Here is a 15,704-nt window from a genome sequence, read left to right on the forward strand (position 1 = left end):
TGGAGTCCGCCCGGAATCCGCTCCGAGTCCTCCACACCAACAGACTGAAACCCCACTTTGCACGAACAGAACTCAGCCTCTTGATGGCCACAGACAATGGGGTTGAAGACGACTCCGAGCCTCTCCCTGACCTCTTGCGGACCCAGGAGCAAGACGGCTCCGTGGATGGGGTCCGACTCTCGGAGACCCTCACCAGAGAACAACGGCAAGAGTGCCAAGCCCTCCTATCACGGTTCGCCAGTCTGTTCTCCCTCACCCCGGGTGTCACTTCCTGGGGTGTGCACGATGTGGACACCGGAGACAGCCCTCCTATCCGCCACCGGGCCTACCGCGTACCTGATCGGGTACGGGCCTGCATCCAGGCGGAAGTAGCTAAGATGCTCACGCTCGGGGTCATCGAGCCCTCAGACAGTCCATGGGCCAGCCCGGTCGTACTGGTCCCCAAAGCAGCCGCCCCCGGGACCACACCAGAACTCCGGTTCTGTGTCGACTACCGGGGTCTGAATGAAGTCACCAGAACGGACGCACACCCCATCCCCCGGGCAGATGAACTGGTCGACCGAATGGGCGCTGCCCGCTACCTCAGCATCTTCGACCTGACGGCAGGTTATTGGCAGATCGGCCTCACACCCCGAGCACAAGAACGCTCTGCCTTCTCCACCCCCGATGGCCACTATCACTTTACGGTCATGCCCTTCGGCATGAAGAACGCCCCAGCGACGTTCCAACGGCTCGTCAATCAGGTCCTGGCGGGGCTCGAAGAGTTCAGCGCCGCCTACCTGGACGACATCGCTGTGTACAGCCACCATTGGACCGAGCACCTCCACCACCTCCAAGCAGTGCTGCAAGCCCTTCAGCGAGCTGGCCTCACGATCAAGGCCAGCAAATGCCAAATTGGACAAGGGTCGGTGACCTACCTCGGACACCAGGTGGGAAGCGGCCTAGTGGCCCCCCTACAGCTGAAAATTGCCGCCATCCAGAACTGGCAACCCCCTATCACTCAAACTGAGGTGCGAGCCTTCCTGGGCCTCACGGGCTACTACCGAAGGTTCGTGAAAGATTATGGTACCATCGTGGGGCCTCTCACCGAACTCACGTCAAAAAATCAGCCCAAGAAGGTGAACTGGACCCCAGAGTGTCAAGCGGCATTCGAACAGTTAAAGGCCGCCATGTGTTCCGCTCCTGTGCTCCAGGCCCCAGACTACAGCCGGGAGTTCGTCGTCCAGACGGACGCCTCCGACCAGGGCATTGGGGCGGTCCTGTCCCAAGTGAACACCGAAGGCCTCGATCAACCGGTGGCCTTCATCAGCCGGAGACTCCTACCCCGGGAACAACGCTGGAGCACCATAGAGAGGGAAGCCTTCGCTGTGGTATGGGCCCTCAAGAAGCTCCGGCCCTACCTTTTTGGCACCCACTTTCGGGTGCAGACTGACCACCGACCCCTGCAGTGGTTGATGCATATGCGGGGGGAAAACCCAAAATTGCTACGCTGGTCCATCTCCTTACAAGGTATGGACTTCACAGTCGAACACCGGCCTGGGTCCGACCACGCCAACGCCGATGGCCTGTCCCGGTTTTTCCGCCTCGACGAAGAGAGTCCCCAAGAGGATGGGTAACTCTCCCCGCCTTCAGCTGGGGGGGACGCATGTTGGACAGGCCACATGACGGGCCGCTCTCCCCCGGCTCGACCAGGCCCGAGCCCAGTCACGCAAGCACCACACACCACCATTGCACGCCCTACGTCCCCTCAGGGACCCCTGCCCTCGAACATGATAACCTCGTGGGTCCGATCCACTGCCGGCCCATGCACCCAGCCCGGGCCGCCATCTTGGACGCCTCGCCACGAGGCCACCTGGCCCCCGATCGACCTCAACCCTGGGCCTAGCCCAGCCTCAGACAATCCGGCACCACCCTCCACCCAGGAGGTGAGCGGGCTACTTGGCAAGTCAATGGGAGAGAGAGGTGCCGATGGCTCTCCCCCCGCCCAGTGCCGCTCGCCCATCGCCTCCCCGGGCGCTGGCTCCACCCCCCTGCTGGGTGTCTGGACTCCCTCATCCCGGACCTCCCGACCTCCAAGTGCGAGGGTCCGGACATCAAAGCACGCCAGCCCTATAACTGGGACAGCTCCAGAGCAGGAAGTCAGTTGTATCTTGGAGTCGAGAGACGTAAGAGGAACTCATCCTGGACGGACTACTGGCGCTGCCGTAGCTCTGTCCTGTGCACCATCGTCCTGCCTGTTGGCGCTGCCACAGCCGTCGTAACCTTCATTCTTCACCGTCGTCCGGATCTGCTGGCGAGGCCGCGGACCGTTGTAACCATCATCTTCATCGGGACCTGCTTGGCTTCTCCACGGCCCGTCGACCATCCTTCATCCATCTCGGGACCTGCTTGGCTCCTCCACGGCCCGATCAGCAACCACGCCGAGCTCGAGGATTGAGAGCTATTTAACTCATTGGTAACTAAGACTGTCCCGCTACCCTTTCTCCTCAACCAGAGATCAGAACCGAGGGGACCCCTGAGTCCAGACCTCCTTGTATCATAGCGACGTAACCTAAGAATTGCATATAAAGTCTCGTTAACCTTCAATCTTGTGTGGTGTCCGTCTGTGGGGGGGAAGTTACTTACCTGTACAGTCGTTGGAGACGGCTCTCCCTGGAGACCTCTCCCCGTAATCTCGGCCGACCCTCCCGGTCCGTCTAACAGTGGGTCTTTGCTGACAGTCCTGACTCTGGGACCGTGGGTCTCCGCTGACAGTCCTGACTTTGGGTTAGCACAGACTCCCAAGGGTGAAAGCAGATACCACTGACCCAGGAGGGACCCCTGTTGGTTACATCTAGAAGCACAGCTAAAGGCACAAACTTGGGGGGTGAACAGCTGAGCCTAACACTATGGAGAGACGTCCTGTTGCAATACTGCTGCGGCTTGGAAAAGAACGTTTCTCATTATTTTGTCCTGCTGCAACACGAACACGGATAGAATTATAGCTTGTACATGTGCCACAAGCCGGTGTAATCCTGGTGCTTGGGTCACCAGGTGATGAAACAGATGGAAAGATGCTGCCTGCATTGCAGTCTCCTTCGGCAGAATCAATTTAAATCCCTGCTAAGTGGGTAATTAGCCAGTTCTCTAGGGGTTCGTGCTTATTCTAGTGGGAAATTATCTTCGTTAACTACTGACCTGGCACGGTTCTCAGAATGCACAGAGGAGCCGTGCCTGATCAGCTCAGGGTTTCTTGCCATGACAAGCTGCTCCAACAAGCACTTGAGATGCTGTTCCAATGCAACACCCAGGAGTATTCACCAGCGCCACATCCACGTTTCTTTGTCAATCACAGGCAGGCGTTATTGAAAAATGGCGGGCACTAAGGTTTTGACCCTTCACAAAAGCAAGATCCAGGGGGACACTCAGTTCGCACATAAAGGAAATGTGTCGCATGCATGAGATACTGCATAGGTTTCTTTCGGTGCCTAAACTGTTCAAAGGATTGCGTTACCTGTCATGCAGCACAACTTAAATACAGGTAAAAACAGCACGCGCACCCCCGATGGATAAATGCAGAACCAATATAAGTTGTTAAATTCAAAGCATATGGGAAAAGGGGGCTGATCTTAACGGGGCGCATCAAAAGCAGTGGTGGGTTTTTCACAACTAAAGCATGTTAGACCAACAGCGAGTTCTTTGCCTGATGCACATTCATTGAGGTGTAGAAAGGTCCAAGTGTACATTTTTGTACCCAATTCAAATGTAGCAGGTGACTTGGAACATTAGGGGACTGACTTTTGGAGAACGCATTTTTCTAAAAGTTTCACTTTGTGGGTAGATTGGCTGGGGTTGAGAGGGGAGAGGTAGGTAACGCTTAGCTCAGTCTCCGCTAATAATAAGTGATGTGTATAAAGCACAGCGCTGCAAAGGGATCTACACCCATGGCATTCTCACAAAAGGCTAAGACTAACTACTGAAGAAACTGCTTTATTTTACCGGTGGCAGAGCACCATGCTTTGGCGGGGTACATGGAAAGGCTGGAGCTGTGCCCAGCGTACAGAGATTGCTCCTCTCTCTACCCCGAGAAGGGTCTTCAAGGATCTGGGTGGTAGAGCGAGAAGAGGATCCCTGGTGAGAGAAGCTGGTGTGTTGGGACGACACTTGTGAGCACAGCAACACCCGTAAAGATGTCCGAGACACGAGATGAAGCAGAGTTGAGGATGGTTAATCCACTGGGATATCGTGTTCTTTAGAGAGTTGCGTCTTCAGCTCTTTCCTACATTGGAGGGGTATTTGGGTGGCCCAGATGGATATGGGCCATTGGATCAATGGGGTTAACCCAATTAATCAAAGGACCTGGGTACCAATTGGTATATAAAAGCAAAGTGGTCCTTGATATCACTCAAGACACAATTAATGTAAGTCTTATTGTTAACATAAACAGATTAGATCTGTACCCGAGGAGATGTATAGTTTGCAGGCCGCAATATTAATTGCAACAAACCCAACACATATTGATCAAAAGCCAGACGTAATTGATTTCACTTTTATATCACAAGTTTATTTACATAATCTTAAAATAAGTGATCAAGAAAAACTGCGAGATGCAGTAGACAGAAAGAGGAAATTAAAGGGGTGCTCAAGTGAATTGAGAGGAAACTTAGCTCAAAGGGCAGAGTTAAAATGATTCAGTACAACTAAAAACGACAGTTTTTCAGTTGAACAAACAAAGGCCTACCCATACATTTGAATATACATCAATTATAACAAACACAATGTGGTTTTTAGTTGTACTGAATCATTTTAACTCTGCCCTTTGAGCTAATTTCACTTGAGCACCCCTTTAATTTCCTCTTTCTGTCTACTGCATCTCGCAGTTTTTCTTGATCACTTATTTTAGGATTATGTAAATACACTTGTGATATAAAAGTGAAAACAATTACGTCTGGCTTTTGATCAATATGTGTTGGGTTTGTTGCAATTAATATTGCCGCCTGCAAACTATACATCTCCTCAGGTACAGATCTAATCTGTTTATGTTAACAATAAGACTTACATTAATTGTGTCTTGAGTGATATCAAGGACCACTTTGTTTTTATATACCAGATGGATATGGGGATATTGTTCCAGATTCTGGGTGCACAGATGGAAACAGCCTGCTGCTAGTTTGTTATTTTACATTCCTTAGTCTGTTCATGACGGTGTTCTGGCGGCTGGTGTGTCAAGGTCCACCAGCGATGGCGTTCTGGCTGCGGGTGCGCAGAGGTCCACCAGAGATGGCGCCCTGGCTGCGGGTTTGCCGAGGTCCACCAGCGATGGCGCCCTGGCTGTGGGTGTGCCGAGGTCCACCAGCGATGGCGCCCTGGCTGTGGGTGTGCCGAGGTCCACCAGCGATGGCGCCCTGGCTGTGGGTGTGCCGAGGTCCACCAGCGATGGCGCCCTGGCTGCTGGTGTGCCGAGGTCCACCAGCGATGGCTCCTTGGCTGCGGGTTTGCCGAGGTCCACCAGCAATGGCAGCCTGGCTGTGGGTGTGCCGAGGACCACCAGTGATGGCATCCTGACTGAGGGTGTGCCGAGGTCCACCAGCGATGGTGGCGAGGCTGCGGGTGTGCCGAGGTCCACCAGCGATGGAGGCGAGGCTGCGGGTGTGCAGAGGTTCACCAGCGAAGGCGACGAGACTGCGGGTGTGCCGAGGTCCACCAGCGATGGCATCCTGACTGCGGGTGTGCCGAGGTCCACCAGCGATGGCATCCTGACTGCGGGTGTGCTGAGGTCCACCAGCGACGGCGTCCTGGCTGTGGGTGTGCTGAGGTCCACCAGCGATGGTGTCCTGGGTGTGGGTGTGCGGAGGTCCACCTGCGATGGCGCCCTGGCTGCGGGTGTGCTGAGGTCCACCAGCGATGGCGTCCTGGCTGTGGGTGTGCAGAGGTCCACCAGCGTTAGCGGCCTTTCTGCGGGTGTGCCGAGGACCACCAGTGATCGTGTCCTGGCTGCGGGTGTGCCGAGGTCCACCAGCGATGGCGTCCTGGCTGCGGGTGTGCTGAGGACCACCAGTGATGGCGTCCTGGCTGCGGGTGTGCCGAGGTCCACCAGCGATGGCGTCCTGGCTGCGGGTGTGCCGAGGTCCACCAGCGATGGCGTCCTGGCTGCGGGTGTGCCGAGGTCCACCAGAAATGGCGTCCTGGCTGCGGGTTTGCCGAGGTCCACCAGGGATGGCACCCTGGCTGCGGGTGTGCCGAGGTCCACCAGTGATGGTGGCCTGGCTGCGGGTTTGCCGAGGTCGATCAGTGATGGTGGCCTGGCTGCGGGAGTGCCGAGGTCCACCAGTGATGGTGGCCTGGTTGCGGGTGTGCTGAGGTCCACCAACGATGGCGTCCTGGCTGCGGGTGTGCTGAGGTCCACCAGCGATGGCGTCCTGGCTGCGGGTGTGCTGAGGTCCGCCAGCGATGGCGTCCTGGCTGCGGGTGAGCCGAGGTCGACCTGTGATGGCGTCCTGGCTGTGGGTGTGCCGAGGTCCACCAGCGATGGCGTCCTGGCTGCGGGTGTGCTGAGGTCCACCAGCGATGGCGTCCTGGCTGTGGGTGTGCTGAGATCCACCAGCGATGGCGTCCTGGCTGCGGGTGTGCTGAGATCCACCAGCGATGGCGTCCTGGCTGCGGGTGAGCCGAGGTAGACCTGTGATGGTGTCCTAGCTGTGTGTGTGTGTCGAAATCCACCAGTGATGGTGGCCTGGCTGCGGGTCTGCTGAGGTCCACCAGTGATGGCGTTCTGGCTGCGGGTGTGCTGAGGTCCACCAGCGATGGCGTCCTGGCTGCGGGTGTGCTGAGGTCCGCCAGCGATGGCGTCCTGGCTGCGGGTGAGCCGAGGTCGACCTGTGATGGCGTCCTGGCTGTGGGTGTGCCGAGGCCCACCAGCGATGGCGTCCTGGCTGCGGGTGTGCTGAGGTCCACCAGCGATGGCGTCCTGGCTGTGGGTGTGCTGAGATCCACCAGCGATGGCGTCCTGGCTGCGGGTGTGCTGAGATCCACCAGCGATGGCGTCCTGGCTGCGGGTGAGCCGAGGTAGACCTGTGATGGTGTCCTAGCTGTGTGTGTGTGTCGAAATCCACCAGTGATGGTGGCCTGGCTGCGGGTGTGCTGAGGTCCACCAGTGATGGCGTTCTGGCTGCGGGTGTGCTGAGGTCCACCAGCGATGGCGTCCTGGCTGCGGGTGTGCTGAGGTCCGCCAGCGATGGCGTCCTGGCTGCGGGTGAGCCGAGGTCGACCTGTGATGGCGTCCTGGCTGTGGGTGTGCCGAGGTCCACCAGCGATGGCGTCCTGGCTGCGGGTGTGCTGAGGTCCACCAGCGATGGCGTCCTGGCTGTGGGTGTGCTGAGATCCACCAGCGATGGCGTCCTGGCTGCGGGTGTGCTGAGATCCACCAGCGATGGCGTCCTGGCTGCGGGTGAGCCGAGGTAGACCTGTGATGGTGTCCTAGCTGTGTGTGTGTGTCGAAATACACCAGTGATGGCGTCCTGGCTGCGGGTGTGCTGAGGTCCACCAGCGATGGCGTCCTGGCTGCGGGTGAGCCGAGGTAGACCTGTGATGGCGTCCTAGCTGTGTGTGTGTGTGTCGAAATCCACCAGTGATGGTGTCCTGGCTGTGTGTGCCAAGACCCACCAGTGATGGTAACTTTGTCTGCAAGAGAAGCAGGGTTGGTGGTCGTGATAGCTTTGTAAATAAACCTACCTCATGGATCGAACCAAACAACTTTACAACTATTCCATGCACTGCTTGTGAAGCTGGCCCTTTTTGGACCTGGCCTGGTTCTGCTTTCACTTAAAGCATATATGAGATGCTGGTGAGATCGAGTGCAGTGATCAACATCATTATGGTCTATCCAAGCTCGGCTCCTGGAACAGCAGGGAGGGTTCTCATTGTCAGGAACAAGGCTCATTTGGTGAACCAGAATGTGGATGGCTCTTTTTGTCTCCGCCGTCAGGTCGAAAATGCTGAGGAAGCGGGCAGCTCCCATGCGGTCGATTAGTTCATCTGCCCGGGGGATGGGATGTGCATCTGTTCTGGTGACCGCATTCAGGCCCCGGTAGTCGACGCAGAACCGGAGTTCCGGTGTGGTGCCGGGGGTGGCTGCTTTGGGGACCAGTACTACTGGGCTGGCCCAGGGGCTGTCTGAGGGCTCAATGACCCCGAGCGTGAGCATCTTGGTCACCTCTTCTTGGATGCAGGCCCGTACCCGATCTGGTACGCGGTAGGCCCGGTGGCGGATAGGGGGGCTTTCCCCCGTGTCCACGTCGTGCACACACCAGGAGGTGACACCTGGGGTGAGGGAGAACAGGCTGGCGAACTGCAGCTGAAGGTCTCGACATTCTTGGCGTTGTTCCAGCGTGAGGGCCTCCGAGAGTCGGACCCCGTCCACGGAGCCGTCTTTCTCCCGAGTCCGTAGGAGGTCAGGGAGAGGTTCAGAGTCTTCTTCGGCTCCATTGTCTGTGGCCATCAGGAGGCTGAGTTCTGACCGCACGAAATGGGGTTTCAGTCTATTAGCGTGGAGGACCCGGAGGGGGTTCCGTGAAGATTCCATGTCGATGAGATAGGTGACAGGGCCCTTGCGCTCGACTACTTTGAAGGGCCCCGTCCACTTGTCTTGCAGGGCGCATGGTTCGGTGGGGGACATCACCCATACTTGTTGGCCGGGTTCAAATTCGATGGAGGAGGCATTTTGGTCATACCACTTTTTCATGTCTTCTTGACTGGCCTCCAAGTTTGCTTTTGCCATTTCCCTGAATCGTCGAGTCTGGTTGCGGAGGGTTAGGAGGTATTTGAAGACATCTGGGGGGTTCTTTAGAGGGGGCATTTCCCAGCCTTCCTTGATTAGGCTGAGCGGCCCTCGCACTGGATGTCCATACAAGAGTTCGAACGGGCTGAAGCCGAGGGACTTCTGGGGGACTTCTCGGTAGGCGAAGAGAAGGCACGGTAGTAGCACATCCCACTGGCGACGGAGGGGCTCTTCCAACCCCCCAATCATCCCTTTGAGCGTGCGGTTGAACCGCTCAACGAGTCCGTTTCCTTGAGGGTGATAGGGGGTCGTGAATCGGTAGGTGACCCCACACTGTTGCCAGAGGGACTTCATGTATTTTGAAATAAAGTTCGTGCCTCGGTCACTGACGACTTCTCGGGGGAAACCCACACGGGAGAAGATCCCCATCAGAGTCCGGCCGACTACCGGGGCTGTCACAGTTCGCAGGGGAACAGCCTCAGGGTAGCGGGTGGCGTGGTCCCCCAGTACCAGGATGAACCGATGTCCTTGTGCTGTACGGGGGTCGAGGGGCCCCACAATGTCTATCCCCACCCTCTCGAACGGGGTGGTGACCACTGGAAATGGTTGCAAGGGGGCCTTCAGTTTGCGGCCGCTCTTCCCACTGGCTTGGCACGTGGGGCAAGATCGGCAATGCTGGAGTACGTCATTCCTCATTTTCGGCCAGAAGAAGTGGGTCACCAGGCGGCTGTAGGTTTTATCTTGGCCCAGGTGGCCAGCCAGGGGGACATCGTGGGCCAGGTTCAGCAAGAAGTCTCTAAAACAGAGTGGCACCACTAGCACTCGACTGGCCCCTAACTCCGCGATTTTTTGTTCGCTGTATAGCAAATCATTGTCCCAATAGACCCAATGTGTTCCGGAAGTATCCCCTGCGCTCTGAGCGAGGGCTTGTTGGCGGAGTCCCTCGAGGGAGGGACAGGTCCTCTGTTCTTGGCGAAACTGCTCTTGGGTGGGTCCCCCCTCTTGATGCCACTGATCCAGTCCGGAAAGGTCCGGAGGTTGAGCGAGTCCATCGGGAGCTGGTTCTGGGGGGACGGCACGGTCGGTGTCTTCTACTGGAGCGACCGGGGGAGGAGGTGCCGGCCATTCAGGTTCTTCGGGTTGGGGATTGGCACGGGCGGCCATGGACCGGGTGGTGACGCAAGCCCAGTCCGGGATGCCCAACATCCCCAGGTGTTCTCTTCGTTCTACGGCGGCCCACGGAGAGCTTTCAAGGTCATTCCCCAGGAGACAGTCTACGGGGGCGTCATCTCGGACCGTCACCTTCAACATGCCGGAGACTCCTCCCCACTCGAAGGGGACGCAGGCCATCCGACACAGACTCTCCGAGTTATCGGCTGAACGGACAGGGCAGAGAATGTTTGGTAGGATCTGTTCTGGGGTCACCAGGTGACAGCGGACGGCTGTTACACTGGCCCCGGTGTCACGTAGGGCTTCGGCCCGGCGTCCATTGATGCTCACCCATTGGCTGTACTTCCGGGTGTTAGCGGGTAGGGGGACCCGCGGGACCATGTCTCTCCCCCCTAAGCATGCTAAAGCCATGGCGGCTGGCTCCCATTCTTGGTGTTCTTGCTCATATTCTTCCTGCTCCTCGGAGATCTGCTCTTCCCCCAAGGCAGCGGCAGCCACCTGGCGAGGTCTCGGGCTCTGGTTCTGTGGACAATTTGGGTCGTTGGCGTAGTGGCCGACTTGCTGGCATCGGTGGCACGTGACATTGGCTCTATATCCCGGTCGTGCCGGGGCGCTGCCCCGGTTGGCCGGGGGGGTGGTGCTGGTAGTGGGGGTGGCCGGAGCGTTGTCTCTTCCTCGTCCTTGGCCCCCTCCTCCTCCTCGGGGACGGTGCTGACCGTGGTGGTTTCGGTTCTGTTCATAGGACCCATTTCGGCCTACTCTGGTGATTTCCCACCGGTCAGCCTCGGCTGCGAGCTGCCGTGGATCAGTCAATTTGCTGTCGAGGAGGTGCTGCCGGAGTTCGATGAAGCAATTGTTTGATAGATGCTCCCACACCATGAGATTGAAGAGCTGTTCGTAAGTGGTGACATTGCTCCCCTTGATCCAACCCTCAAAGGCTCGGCTGAAATAGTTCACATAGTCCACCCAAGTTGTACCCGGGATGCGGGTGCAGTCTCGGAACCTCTGACGGTACATCTCGGGTGTGAGTCCATAGCGGGTGAGGAGGGCAGCTTTCATGTGGTCATAGGAGGTCATCTGATGGTCCGGGAGCTGTAGCAGGGCATCACGGCCCTCATTGAGGAATCTCCCCCATAGACCGGCTCCCCAGTCGCTTCGATCGATCCGGTGGGCGGTCATAGCGATTTCGTAGGCCTTGAACCATTGCTGGATGTCGTCCTCTCGGAAGTATTCTCGTACGACATCCTTGGGGATGTGTACCTTTTTATCTGTTGCTCCTGGGGTGCGGGGTTGCTCGGGCACCCCTAATTCTTTGTTCTGCTTGCGTAAGTCTATCTCAGCTAATTTGCGCTCGTGTTCATATGCCAGTCTTTTTTCCTCGAGCTCTCTTTGTCTCTGCTTTTCCTCTCTTTCCTCTCGGAGCCGCAGATGTTCTAAGCTCAGTTTCTGTTCGGCCAACTTGAGTTCACCATCCATTTTGAGCCGGGCCATTTCTAGTTCATGTAGTCGTGTTCTTTCTCGTTCCTGGATCTCGTCTTGCGAGAGACCCGTTCTTCGCTCCTCGGGAGCCGTGGTGTCTTTTTCTGCTGCTGCGACATTTTGGTCCGGGGGTCTGACGGCCCCGGTTTCTGCCCAGGACTCCAGGGCATGCTTGAAATCGTCTTTGGTGCTTAGACCGGTGGTAGCGATACCTAGTTCGATGCAGAATTGTTTTAATTCCCGATGGCTGTATTCTTCCAATTTCTCCATCTGAAATTTCTCGGTGGATCCGCTTTCTTTGGTTGTCATTGTGATTTCGTCGTGGGGTGAGCTACTCTCTGTACGATTATGCGGTGATTCGGATCCCGCCGCTGCCACCAATGTTAGACGGACCGGGAGGGTCGGCCGAGGATAAGGGGAGAGGTCTCCGGGGAGAGCCGTCTCCAGCGATCGTACAGACAAGTAACTTCCCCCCCACAGACGTACACCACACCAGGGTAAGGTTCAACGATACTTTATAAGCAATTCTTCAAGTACGGTAAAATGATACAAGGAGGTCTGGACTCAGGGGTCCCCTCGATTCTGGTCTCTGGATTGGGAAAAGGGTAGCGGGACAGTCTTGTTACCAATAGATGAAATAGCTCTCAATCCTCGAGCTCGGCGTTCTAGATGGACGGGCCGCGGCGGAGCCAGCAGGTCCCGAGATGGATGAAGGAAGCGACGGTCCGCGGCGGAGCCAGCAGGGCCCGATGAAGATGGTGGTTACAAACGGTCCGCGGCCACGCCAGCAGGTCCCGACGACGATGAAGGTTACGAAGGTTGCGGCAGCGCCAGCAGGCAGGACGATAGTTCACAAGGCAGGGCTACGGCAGCGCCAGTAGTCCGTCAAGGATGAGTTCTTCTCTGCGTCTCTCGACTCCAGGATACAACTGCCTTCCTGCTCTGGAGCTGCCTCAGTTATAGGGCTGGTGCCCTTTGATGTCCGGACCCTCGCACTTGGGGGTCGGGAGGTCCGGGATGAGTGAGTCCAGACACCCAGCAGGGGGGTGGAGCCAGCGCCCGGGGAGGCTGGGGGCGAGCGGTACCTGGCGGGGGAGAGCCATCGACACCTCGTTCTCCCATTGACCTGCCAAGTAGTCCGCTCACCTCCTGGGTGGATGGTGGTGCCGGGATGTCTGAGGCCTGGCCAGGCCCAGGGTTAGGGTCGATCGGAGGCCACGCGGCCTCGTGGTGCAGTGTCCAAGATGGCGCCTGGGTCGGGCGCGTGGGCCGGTGGTGGATCGGGCCCAAGGGGTCGAGATGTTCAGAGGCAGGGGTCCCGGAGGGGACGGGAAACGTGAAGTGGTGGCGTGTAACACTTGAGGGACCGGGCTCGGGCCTGGTCGGGCAGAGGGGGAGCGGGCCCTTCATGTGGCCTGTCCAACAAGAATGTGGATGGCTCTTTTTGTCTTCCTCCAATGGGACGCATCAGGCATGACCCAGGGATGATAAAAGACACACAAATGATGGACGGAACACACAAATGATGGACCGAATGCCGAACAAATCACCACATTCTCCCTCAGTCAGTCAGGAGATCTGGGTTAAATCCATCGTTCTTTTGCTCACCATGCTAACCCCATTTAGCCCCAGCCATATTCAAATCAGTCTTGACCCTGTTCCTCATGGGAACAATCCAGCCCTGGAACGGAAACAGGCATCCCGGGACCGGTTTTGGGGTTGCACCTCTAATCAGCCAAGCTAGCTTGTATCCAGTGGCAAAGGAGCAAGGGACCCACGTCTGGGCATACCCTGGCAACTTAGGGGGAACAAAGCAAACACAAGGAGATGATGGACGGAGTGTTGAAACTTTTTATACACTAAGCCCCAGTCACAGATCTGGGTTGAATCTATCATCATTCTTTAACTCACTACGCCACCCCACTTCAGACCCAGGCAAATTATTATTATTATTATTTAATTTTATAGAGCGCGTAGTCACCCGTAAGTATCCCAGCGCTAAAATCAGTACAACTAGGAGTCAGCAAGGGAAGGGGAGAGACAGTTTAAGGGAAGAGGTGGGTTTTCAATTGCTTCCTGAACCGTAGGTAGTTGGATTCGGTTCTCAGGTAGTGCGCTAAGGCGTTCCAGAGACGTGCGGTGTGAACCGAGAAACGTCTTCCTCCTGTTCGGGCCTTCTTAATTCTGGGGGTGACAATGAGGTGTTCCTGGTCGGAGCGGAGGGATCTAGGGGCTTTGTATGGTTTGATAAATTTTTTTAGGCTTGGGGGACCATTGTTTTGGAGCAGTCTGTGTGCTAGGCAGAGGGCCTTGAACATCACACGTTCTCTAACCGGAAGCCAATGGAGACACTTTAGCGCTGGTTTGGCTGAGGCTCTGGCCGGGGTGTTAGTAAGGATCCGGGCAGCTGCATTTTGGACCCTTTGTAGTTTATTCAGGGTTGCCTCTGGGGCCCCTAAGTAGATGGAATTACTAAAGTCGAGCCTAGAAAGAATCAGTCCTTGGATCAGCAGTTTTTGAGAGTTGTGGGGGAGTAGGGGCAGGATCTTTCGAATTGACCTGAGCAGTCCAAAACACGTACCGGCTACCTTTTTTGCCTGTGTTGCAAAAGATAATTCCTTATCGAGCCAGACACCCAGGCTTTTTACCTCTGGTTTCGGATCTGGGATCGGGCCTAAACAGAGTGGCCAGATGTTATGAAGTGAAGTGGGTCCCTTCTGGCCAAGGAGGAGAATGTCAGTCTTTGAGCCATTGAGTTTCAGAGACGATCTATTCATCCATCCTTGTATCTGCGTCAGACAGTTGTAAAGGTCCGCAGGTTGTTGTTTCGGATGAGAAAGGGACACCACTAACTGAGTGTCGTCGGCATAGCTGACGATGCTCACTCCGAACGGGATAACAACCTCCTCCAATGGGGACATGTAGATGTTAAATAATGTGGGGCTCAGGGAGGAGCCCTGAGGCACGCCACATTGGAGGGGAGTGTCGGAGGAGCAGGTGTTGTTCTCCCAGATTTGAAAGGAGCGTTGACTCAAAAAGGACGATATCCAGGACAGAGAAGTTCCTTCCACACCGACGCTCATGAGTCTTGGATGAGGAGCTGATGGTTGACGGTGTCGAAGGCCGCACTGAGGTCGAGGAGGATCACTGCCACTGATCCTCCTTCGTCTAAGAGTGCCCTGGCCTCCTCCACCGCCATGAGAAGGGCAATGTCGGTGCCCTGCCCGGGGCGGAAACCCGTCTGCGAATGCAAATGCAAATAAGTCTAGACCCTGTTCCTCATGAGAACAGTCCAGCCTGACATGCCAAGCCAGGTCTTCCCTGACCCGAAAACAAGCATCCTGGGGCCGGTTTCAGGCTTTCACCCCTCATCAGCCAGGCTAGCTTGAATCCAATGATACAGTGAGCCTGGGACCCACGTCTGGGCATACCCTGCACACTTAGGGCGAGAAAGCAAGAGACACACAAATGATGGATAGGAACCTAGAACAAATCAAGACATTCACCCCCAGTCAAGAAATCTGGGTTAAATCCATTGTTCTATGTTCACCATGCTACCCCCGTTTAGCCCCAGCTATATGCAAATCAGTCTTGACCCTGTTACTCCTGGGAACAATCCAGCCTGAACTGCCAAGCCAGGTCCTCCCTGGACCAGAAAACTGCATTCTGGGACCAGTTTCGGGGTTACACCCCTCATCTTAGGCAGGCTAACGAATTCAGTGGCACAGTGAGCCCGAGATGGCACTAGGTACATGGCTGAACAGTGTGAAGCAGACACCATTCAGCGATTCACAGCTGGGGGATCAGAACGAAGCTGTGCACCAAAGGAAACAGCAGCTGGAAGATGCACTACATAAGGATGTTAAACAATCTCCAATGCAAGTCTGAATGCATCACATAAGGATATTAAACAATCCCCAATGCAAGTCTGAATGCATCACATAAGGATATTAAACAATCCCCAATACATGTCTGAATGCATCATGTCAACACTACACGGAGGAGTAAAGGCAACTGTCGACATGGAAGACTTTTTGGGTGATTAGGTACAGTTAAACCATAGTGGGATAAACAAAGGTGGGATTATATAGCAGAGGTCTTAAAATAACTGGCTAAGAGACAAGAGATCCTGGTGAACACATCAAAAATGTTCACCTTTATAACGTCAAGTTTTTTTTTTTTAAACAAAATGTAAATATAAGTGTACATCATTTATACAGAACAGCCAGATTTTAGGAAAAAGTAATACCGTGTTAAACAAAGTTACAATGTTGGCCAAACAAACGTAAAAATGAAATTT

Source organism: Lissotriton vulgaris, unplaced genomic scaffold (assembly GCF_964263255.1).
Source record: "Lissotriton vulgaris unplaced genomic scaffold, aLisVul1.2 SCAFFOLD_1811, whole genome shotgun sequence".
NCBI lineage: Eukaryota > Metazoa > Chordata > Amphibia > Caudata > Salamandridae > Lissotriton > Lissotriton vulgaris.